We start from the raw sequence: 9,720 nt of genomic DNA on the forward strand, positions 1-9,720 counted from the left end.
GTAGCTATGAGCTGGAATTGCCTGGATGGCAGTGACTTGTTTGGGTTTTTTAGTTTTGTGCACAATACACATAAAATGAGTAAATAAATACATATGTGAATAAATTAGGTGTGTGTGGTCTGTTTGGGGTCAGATGGATCTTTCTATGTAATTCCTGCAGCAGCAACACTTGGGCAGACTCCCTCTGGGCCCAGTCTTACCTCAGCCTCAGAGACAAAGCTGCTACTTCCCACTCTATCCTTGGACATCTTGGCAGAATATAATAATAAAAAATAATAGTATAACAATGAGAAAGAGCTTGCCCTTTTCTCATTATTTCTGAAGGAAAATGATCAAACTTTGAAAAATATTTCAAACTTTGAAAAATTATCAAACTTGGAAATGTATTTCATTGTGATATTCACTCATTCACCATTGCTGTTGCTGGTTCATAGCTGACCTTTCTTCCAATGGAGAGGCTGTAAATCGCACAAGAGGAGATTGATTTCCCGTCTTTCTCTTGTGGAGCAGGTAATGGCTTCTAACTGACACTCTTTGCTTTGGGAGTACAACGCCTTACTCTCTAGGCCTCCAGAGCTCCCTACTAGGGTGATGCCACAGTCAAATAAAAGGAGATCGAGGGGCATCCGGTCATCCCTGGTGGTCCAAGCTGAGAACTAATTACTCATGCCCAGGGTACTAAAAGTATTTTGGAAACGTGAGTTGATCACAGCTCCATGGCACATACCGACAACACCACCCTTCTCACTGTCTGACATGATTTATCTGCTTGATTATCGTCACCTTCATTCTTTCTGGATTAGCATTCCCAAGGAATGAGCTCTGCTCATCTTACTCATGACTACACCAGCAGGGTTTGGAGGACTCAGACACTTTGCCATTAAGTCAGAGCCCACTTAGCTGACTCTCTAGTGGGTTCTGGTGTGTGTATGTGTTTCTGGAGCTGAGACAAGTTTACTTTTATTATATTTTTTTGGTGATATCGGAATCTTTTATATGTTAATGTTTTTAAAAATGATTACCAAAAATTAGGAAAATTCCAAACAACCAAAAAATTAGTGGATTTCTGACAGGCGTGGCACTAGGGGAGGCTTTGGGAAATGCTTTCTCAGAGGGCTTCCGGAGAATGTGGATAATTGCAGCAGTTGTGGGTCTTGGCAGACCTCCCTAAGAGCTTGCTCCCATCCTGGGTGCCCCAGAGCTTCTGCTGAACTCTGAGATGGTGGGGAATGGCGTTACCAAGGCAGTGGAAGGAGCCCGAGTCTGTGCCTTGGGTCTTCTGTTGTGGGCTGTGGATGACTTCTGCCTGGTGGGAGCAAGAGTAAATGGGATTCAGGGTTAGTGAGGCACTTCTGACTTCTGGGTCACTGAAGGGGAACCAGGCCCAAACTGGGATGTGTAGTTTTCTAGCCCAGTGAGATCTAAGTAGTGGATTCTTTCCTGGATGTTCTCATCAACATAGTAGAAGGCTGACTGCTCTGGGCAGCTGGCACCCTGGAGCCTGAGTGGGGCTTGTAACTCTCCCCTAGTCTTATTCTCAGCTCTGGGCTGCATGCTCTGCAGATCCAAACCCCTAGAAGGATTAAGAAGGGCATGCTTCTTGCCCTGGTTCCCATCAGGGGCCACTGTGAGCTTTACCTGCAAAGTCTTGCTTGATGTTGAAGTGATTGATGGAGGGAATCAACTGCCTCATAGATGGTGTGCAGCAAACTGGTCATGTCCTCTTCAGTGACCTTGCCATTGCTGTCAAAATCAGACAAGGTGAAAGTCAACTCCTGCCAACTATCCTCCTCCATGGACACATCACTGCACCTCTTTACACTTCAGCTGCTTCTTGGAGTCCAGACAAGGTTCACTTGCCTTCTCCACCCTCTTCTCATCTGCACTGCCCACCTGTCCGTCATCTTGGGCGGCAGGGCCACTTCCAGTCGAAAGTTCTCCTCCTATTAGCTGAGAGTTTCTTTTAAAACGTCACCCACAGTCTCCTTGGCGGGCAGAGCCTTGAAGAGCAGAGCGTGTACTGAGTGCCTTAAGATGAACGATGACCTAAGTGGAAGTATCTTCTGGCTTTCCTTGTAAAGTCTCATGACGGACGTCCATGTGACTAAATAGCGGGCCCAGGCGCCTCTGCCTACGGTGCTTGCTGCTGGCAGCTGCCTGAGTCCTCCACTGATGATGGTAGGCAGCATGGCCTCCGGATCCATTCACCCCTCTATGCCTTTTGGAGCTCAGGCAGCACTCACCGCGAAGCTGTCACCTGCAGGCTCGCCCTGAGTTTGTTGAAGGAGGCCAGCTTTGCACGAAACTTCCCCAGGCCGGGGGGGCCGCGCACAGGGACGCCCCTAAGCGACGAGCCAGCCTGCGCCATGTGCCTCGCCTCTGTCTTCCCGTGGAGCCCGAGGCAGCACCCAGCCTTGCTGTGCCTACCCTGTGGTCCTGCTGTTGCCCAGCCCAGCTGAGCCTCCTCCAGTGGTTTTTTGGAGGCTGTAAATCACACAGAAGGAGATTCCCCATCTTTCTAAGATGGAGCTGTTGGTGGATTCAAACAGCCTGAGAGGTGTGACCTCTGGGTTAGCAATCTATAAAGTAACCCTTTATGGACTATGTCCCAGAACTGCCTGGGTTTACAGGAGGGCCTCTGATAGTGGCTACACAGCAAATGATTGGAGAATGAATGGAAACTCAAGAGTCAAAGCCAGCTGGACCCGAGTTGGAGATGTAAGCATAACTCAGAAATATTGGTGACCAATTCATTCATTCAAAATAAGACATAAGCACATACTATGAAAAATATATGGACCAACAACTAGGGCAAAAGAAGAAGAAGTAGACGACTTCTACCAACTTTTATAGTCAGAAATAGATCAATCATGATTATATATTATATGATATTATGATATTCTATGATATTATATATGATATGATATAATAATAAGTGACTGGAATGAAAAAGTTGGGAACAGGAAAAAAGGATCAGCAGTTGGAAAGCATTGTTGACAGAAATGAGGCTGGAGACAGAATGATGGAATTCTGTACCATCAATGACCTATTCATTGAAAATACGTTTTATAAGAAACATAAACAGCAACTATACACATGGACTTCACCTGATGGTATACACAGGAATAGATTGACCTCATCTGCAGGGGAAAAAAATTGCTAGAGAAGCTCAATATCAGCTGTGAAAATTAGCCCAGGTACTGATTGTGGGACAGACTGTGAACTACTCATATGCAAGTTCAAACTGAAGCTAAGGTAAGCAAATCAAATCCACAAGAACCAAAGTTTGACCTCAAGTCTATCCCACCAGAATTTAAAGAACATCTCAGGAACAGATCTGAGGCATTCAGCACTGAGTGAAGACCAGAAGAGCTGTGGGAGGATATCAAGAATATCATCTATGAAGAATGCAAAAAGTCATGACAAAGACAGAAGAGGAAGAAAAGACAAAGATGGTTGTCAGAAGAGACTCTGGGATTGCAGTACACCTTCTTGCCACTAGGCCACCAGAGCTTGCCTAAGCTTTTATTATTTTGTGTGTACTGTCAAATCAGATCTGACAGGTACAGGAGGAGATTGTTCCTCCTTCTCCAGCAGAGCATCTGGTGGATTTGAACTGTGCACCTCTGGGATTGCAGTCAGAAGAGACTCTGAATATTGCTCTAGAGTGCAGAGAAGCCAAAGCAAAAGGAAGAAATCAAGAAGTTAAGTTGCTGAATAGAAAATGTCAAAGGGCAGCTCAGGAAGACAAAGCAAAGGATGATAATGCAATGCAAAGAGCTGGAGTCAATTTGAAAAGGGACTAACGGCATTTTTTAAGCTGAAGAAACCGAAGAATAAGTTTACATCTCGAGTTGTAATACTTAAGGATGTTTAAGGCAGAATGTTGAATGACACAGGAAGCATCAAAAGAAGATAGAAGGAGTACAGAGTCACCACCAAAAAGAATTAGCTGATACAGAAAAATTTCATGAAACAACATATTATCAAGAGGCAATGGTGGTAAAGGATGAAGTTCAAGCTGCTCTGACAGAATTGGCAAAAGCAAGGTCCCAAGAATTGAAATACCAATGACATATTTCAACAAACAGATGCTGCCTGGACGTGCTCACCAGGTTATGCCAAAAAATCTGGAGGACGACTACCTGGCCAACTGACTGGAAGAGAACTATATTTATTCCAATTCTCCCCCCCCCCAAAAAAAGGTGACTCGACAGAGTGTGGAATATCAATATCAAACAATATCATTAATATCAAATGCAAGCAAGATCCTGCTGAAGATTATCCAAAAATGACTGGACCAGTGTATCAGTAGAAAACTGCCAGATGTGCAAGCTGGAGTTAGAAGAGGCCGTGGTTCTAAGGACATCATAGCCAGTGTTAGATGGATCTTGGTTGGAAGCAGAGAACAAAAGAGGAATATCTATCTGTGTTTCAGTGACTATGCAAAGGCATTTGACTGTGTGCATCAAAACAAATTGTGGCTAACCTTGAGAAGAATGAGAATTCCAGAACATTTAATTGTGCTCATGTAAAATCTATAGTTGGACTAGAAGTGGTAGTCAGAACAGAGCAGGCAAGCACTGCGTGGCTCAAGATCAGGAAAGGTTTGTGTCAGGGATATATCCTATCGGAGGAGGAATGTGGCATCAGGATTGGAGGAAGACCCATCAACAACCTGTGTTATGCAGATTGACACAACCTTGTCTGCTGAAACTGAGGAGGGCATGAGGTCTTACTGCAGATGATCAAGGACTGTAGTCTGCAATATGGATTGAAGCTCAACATCAAGAAAACAAGGAATCCCATCACTAGGCCAATTGGCAGCTTCATGATAAATAGAGATGAGATTGAGATTGTTAATAACTTCAGCTTCCTTGGTTCTACAATCAACACTTTTGTCACCAACAGTCAGGAAATCAAAAGACGAATTGCACTGGGAAAGTCTACAGTTAGGGACCTCTCTAGAGTACTGTAGAGCAATGTTGTCAGTTTGGAGACTAAGGTGCACTGAATACAGGCTATGGCCTTCACAATTACTTGCAATGCATCAGAAAGCTGGACAATAACTAAGGATGATAGAAAAAGGATTGATGCCTTTGAGTTGTGGTGTTGGAGAAGTGCCAGGAGAACAAACAAGTCTGTTGTGGAGAGGGTGAAACCAAGCTGCTTCCTGGAGGCAAGGATTTTTAAGCTCCATCTCACGTACTTTGGGCACAAAGCCAGGAGAGACCAGTCCTGCGAGAAAGACATCTTGCTTGGACGTATGGAGGTATAGTGCAGGAGAGGAAGACCCAGGATGAGATGGATTGACTCAGTGACTGGAGAAATGGGCTTAGATCTTTTGGAGATGGTGAGATTGGATCAGGATAGGGCAGAGTTTAGAGCTAATGTACATAGGGTCACTATGAGTTGCAGGCAACTCAATGGCACTTAACAACAACCAACATGTGGCAGCACCTGTGCGTGTGTGCTTTCGATACATGCCCAAGCCTTGTTCTAGAACCTTCTATTCCAGTTCTCAACTTACTGCTGTAGCCAGTTTGCTGTGTGGGTTGGACCGAGTCTCTTGAATTCTCTGTGTACAAAGCCTGCTAGCTGATATTTCTTTGCCTCATAGGGAAGTCGTAAGGAGTAATTGGCATTTATAGAGTGCTTTGAGATCCAGAGATGAAAGGTCTGCTGCTTCTGCCAAATAGCATGATTACAGCAGTGTGGCGAGGACAAATGATTTAAAGCTTATGGAAGACTTTGAAGATGAAAAGAGATTAAGTAGTATTATGATTTCTTTTAGCTCCTGGGCAGCGTTGACCTCTAACGTTATGTGCCCCTGAGTCTTTCCGACACCACCGGGATTCTTTCTCTATTTCTTGTCCTTCCAAGAAGTTAAATTGCCACTCAGAATTTTTACTTTGCGTAGTTTCCAAAAGGAAAAACAAAAGACACATCCTGCATGATAGAAACAGAGCTTCAGAGAGCCTGGGATAAAGGGAGGAGGAGAAAACACAGGACAGACTTTTCTCTGACATTATCATCTCTGGGTTTATGTCTAGGTGTTCACTGATGGCTGCTACTGAAAAATTCCATGGAAGCACAAAATGACTCCTTCAAGTAAACACAGCTAAGAAGCAGTCAACCAAAGCTGTAGTGTCAGACACTGAATTGTTTGATCTTAGATTTAGGCTACTTCTCGGAAGATACATTAAAACTACTTCATATGAAAGAAAGCATATTTACTTACATCATGTGCCTTTCTTTGTAAAAAATTTTATTTTATTAATTTTAATGAACATTTGCAGAGATTTTGGATCTCCATTAATTCATGGTTGCACTTTTTTTCTCTCCCCCCTCCCCCCCAGTTCGATCCTTTCTTTGAAAAGCAAAAGATAAACTTCTTTATTGGTATACAATCCTCCCCCCTCCTCCACTGCCCCCCAAATGCACTGCACTATGCAACCTTAATTCTGGATTCCTGTGATAATCATAATACCCTATCATATATCACTTTTAAACTGCTCTCTCCCTCATCTGTTTCAATTCAGTATCAAATCCCCATGCACATCCAAAAACTTTCTCCAACAGGGTAAAAAGGAAAGCCACAGACTGGGAAAAAGTATTTGGTACTGACATGTCAGATAAGGGACTTATATCTAGAATTTATAAAATACTTGAGAACCACAACAAGATAAAAGTAAATAATTCAATTGAAAAATGGGCACAGGATATGAACAGACACTTCACCAAAGAAGACATTCAGATGGCCAACAAGCAAGTGAAGAAATGTTCAAAATCCCTAGCTCTAAGAGAGATCATGTGCCTTTCTATAGTTTCATTCTTCATTAAGGACCCGTAAGACTCCCAGAGGAAGGGAAGATTCCATTTGGCACTGCAGGCCTTCTTATGCCCTCTTCCAATGTTCTCTGGCTTCTGGTGGAGGCCATTAAGATCATATTTGGCTTAAGGCAACTAAACCATGTGAGGTCTCCTGAGGTAACATGAAAAGAAGCCACCCTTTCAGCACCCTTTATAGGCCCCGTGGGGCACAAGTTTTGAGATAGATGTTAGTAGTGTCAGAAAAGTCCACCATATGGCAGAGTAGAATCTAGATCCAAGGACATAACCGCAGAAGAGCGCAAGGGTGCAGGGTCTAGGTGGTAGGTGCGTCTTGTTGGGAAGTTTATGGCTGGGCGGTTTGCTGCTGACAGTTGTATGGTGTCCATGACAGAAGAACTGGATCCTGGAGTCAGTTGGCTCCGATGAAAACTGGACCTTAGTTACAATGATAACTCTGCTTCAAAGAAAAAGAAAAGACCAGAAAGATGTTGCAATTTCTTAATGTCACAACAGAAAAAAAACTTAGCTTTATCAGCTCTTTTCAAAGCCTGGTGGTTTTGATGGGCAAATCCCATAACCCAATCCTAGCCCCCTGCTAGTCACCAGTTGTTCAAGACTGTAATTTTCTCCCTTATTTCTTGAAAAAAAATTTTAAAATTGTGATGTTAGTGAAAGTTTACAAAGCATATTGTTTTCTCCCTATTAATCATTCATGCGCGTTCTGTTCCACAACACCAATTATAATACACACAATATCTGATCGTCCATTCATTCCACATTCTTCTTCCTGGCACCCATTCCAATACGTGCTCCTCTATCAATTAATTTTCTACTCCCTTCTTCTCCTTCCTGTTAACTATATTGATTCTCTCTGTATGTACCAAAGAAGGAAATGGCCTTTACATGAGGAAACTTTCCATCTTTCTACCATGGACCAGTGGATAGATTCGAGCCCCTGGGCTTTCAATGAGTAGCATAACAAGCAGTGAATGCACTAAGCCACAAGTGCTCCCTAGCTGTGGACGCAGGTAGTTTACTAAGCTGGTCTGGATCATTCCCTACTTCCTAGCATCTCTTGCCAGTTAATTTGCTCAAGTTTGAGGATCTTCTTTAAAAAACAATCCCAGCTGTATTCTTTTAGAGTGTCTACCAGTTAGTAACAATCTGGATTTGGGACATAATTTCATTAGAAAAGCACAAAGCATAAGCAACCAAAGTCAACAAGAAGAACAAACTTAAACAGCATCTCTCTGAAACCTACTTCTATGAATTCTTATCACTATATGAAACTATGCTATGCTTAAAGTAAAAGTTGTGTATTCTGTGCAAGGTCTTTTTGGCTGGTAGAATTTGTGTCTGAAAGACATGGATTCAAGCATCAAATAAGGAAAGCAACCATATCCAAGTGAGGGTGGATCTGAAAGAAACATTTTCATCTATTATTTCAAACTCTTGCAGTAATTCACAAGCAGGCAGTTCATTCAGTGACATAATTGAGTTTTCCATTTCTAAACAGTGATATAATAACTATTATAATAGTAGTATAGTTGTATGATCCAAAATTCTGTCCCACAATCTCCCATTTTTTGGCAGTTATTTTGAATGCTGCAACTGAGTTTTTATTGGATTTGGGGAATATTTCCTGTCTTTAACTGGAGTTTTCTGAAGCCATCAGATTCCTTGATAAAAGGTGCTTTGTGAGAACACTGCTTTAAGAAAATATTATTCAACTTTTAGAGTGTATCTTTTCCCAGTATTTGTATAGAATGTGGCCGTTCATATATCATAGTCTAGGATGCATGACTTTTAAATACAATTCCTATATACATTTACTACTTTACTATTTTTATCATTTCTGGAGAATGTTTTCAGCAGCCTTTTATATATCATATTTTTGTTCTGATTCTAATTTCATCCAGGGGCTTCTGTGGCTTGATGAGTTTTAATCACAGGAAGGACGTGTGCCAAATTAAAGATTCGTTGGTAATTTTTTTCAAATGTTGCTTATTTTTAACCCTCTCCTATGCTGATGAAAACCAGGTTTTTATAGTAATACATATTTAAAATTCTTTTATGCATGAAAAAGTCCCAGAATATTACAATTCGGGACTGGAGATCATTTGTAAGAGAAGCAATTAAAAAATTAAAATATTAATATGACCAATTGCCAGTTTTTCTTCAGAAAATAAATGCTGCCATGTTTCATTTCTTTCAGCCTGCTGTCTGACACAGTTCATATCTTTGTCATTTAATTATGGGCCTAAAAGGAGTTACAGGAGTGGGAGGGCATCTGGTCTTACAATTAATTTCATTTATTGGTTGTGATCAAGTTGGAGACTTCAGGGAAGCAAGCTGTTTCCAAGAATAGATTTAAATGTTACTTAAAATCATCTTATTCAAAGAACCAGTTATTTCACCAGCATTAAGAAGATTTTTTATGTGCACAGGTGAAGCTCAGTGCCTATCATTATCTGTTATGAAAACTCAAAAACCAAACCGATACACCAACCCGCTATTTTGTTGCTATTGAGTCAGAAGAGATTTCTAGCTGACTTCTCCAGCTGATGTTCGGAGTCTGTAAATTGCACAAGGCATTGTCCATCTTCTGCAGAGCTGCTGGTACATTCACACTGGTAGAGAGGTGCAGCTTTTGAGTTAGCAGGGCAGCTACCTGTGACTACACCACCAGAATTCAATCTGTTATTAGGAATCCATAAAAAAAGAATTATCTAGATAGTCATGGGAATGATTTAACAAATTAGGATTGGGATAGAAGTGTGTTTTGTTTAGTGGCAAGATTCAACAACTTATTTGAGTTGACATCTTTGAAGTGAATGAGGAGATGCCACCAGTTTTGTTTAAGAGTAGCACTCGGCACCCTAGGGT

At 41.8% G+C, this 9,720-nt stretch overlaps 1 pseudogene; it reads right to left on the minus strand.

Moving 5' to 3' along the window:
• Positions 1–1,108: 1,108 nt before the first annotated feature.
• On the minus strand, positions 1,109–2,204 carry LOC102860474 (annotated as a pseudogene).
• Between the last annotated feature and the right edge of the window lie 7,516 nt (positions 2,205–9,720).

This window comes from Elephantulus edwardii, unplaced genomic scaffold (assembly GCF_000299155.1).
Source record: "Elephantulus edwardii isolate Elephantulus edwardi_28Jun2011 unplaced genomic scaffold, EleEdw1.0 scaffold00047, whole genome shotgun sequence".
Classification (NCBI taxonomy): domain Eukaryota; kingdom Metazoa; phylum Chordata; class Mammalia; order Macroscelidea; family Macroscelididae; genus Elephantulus; species Elephantulus edwardii.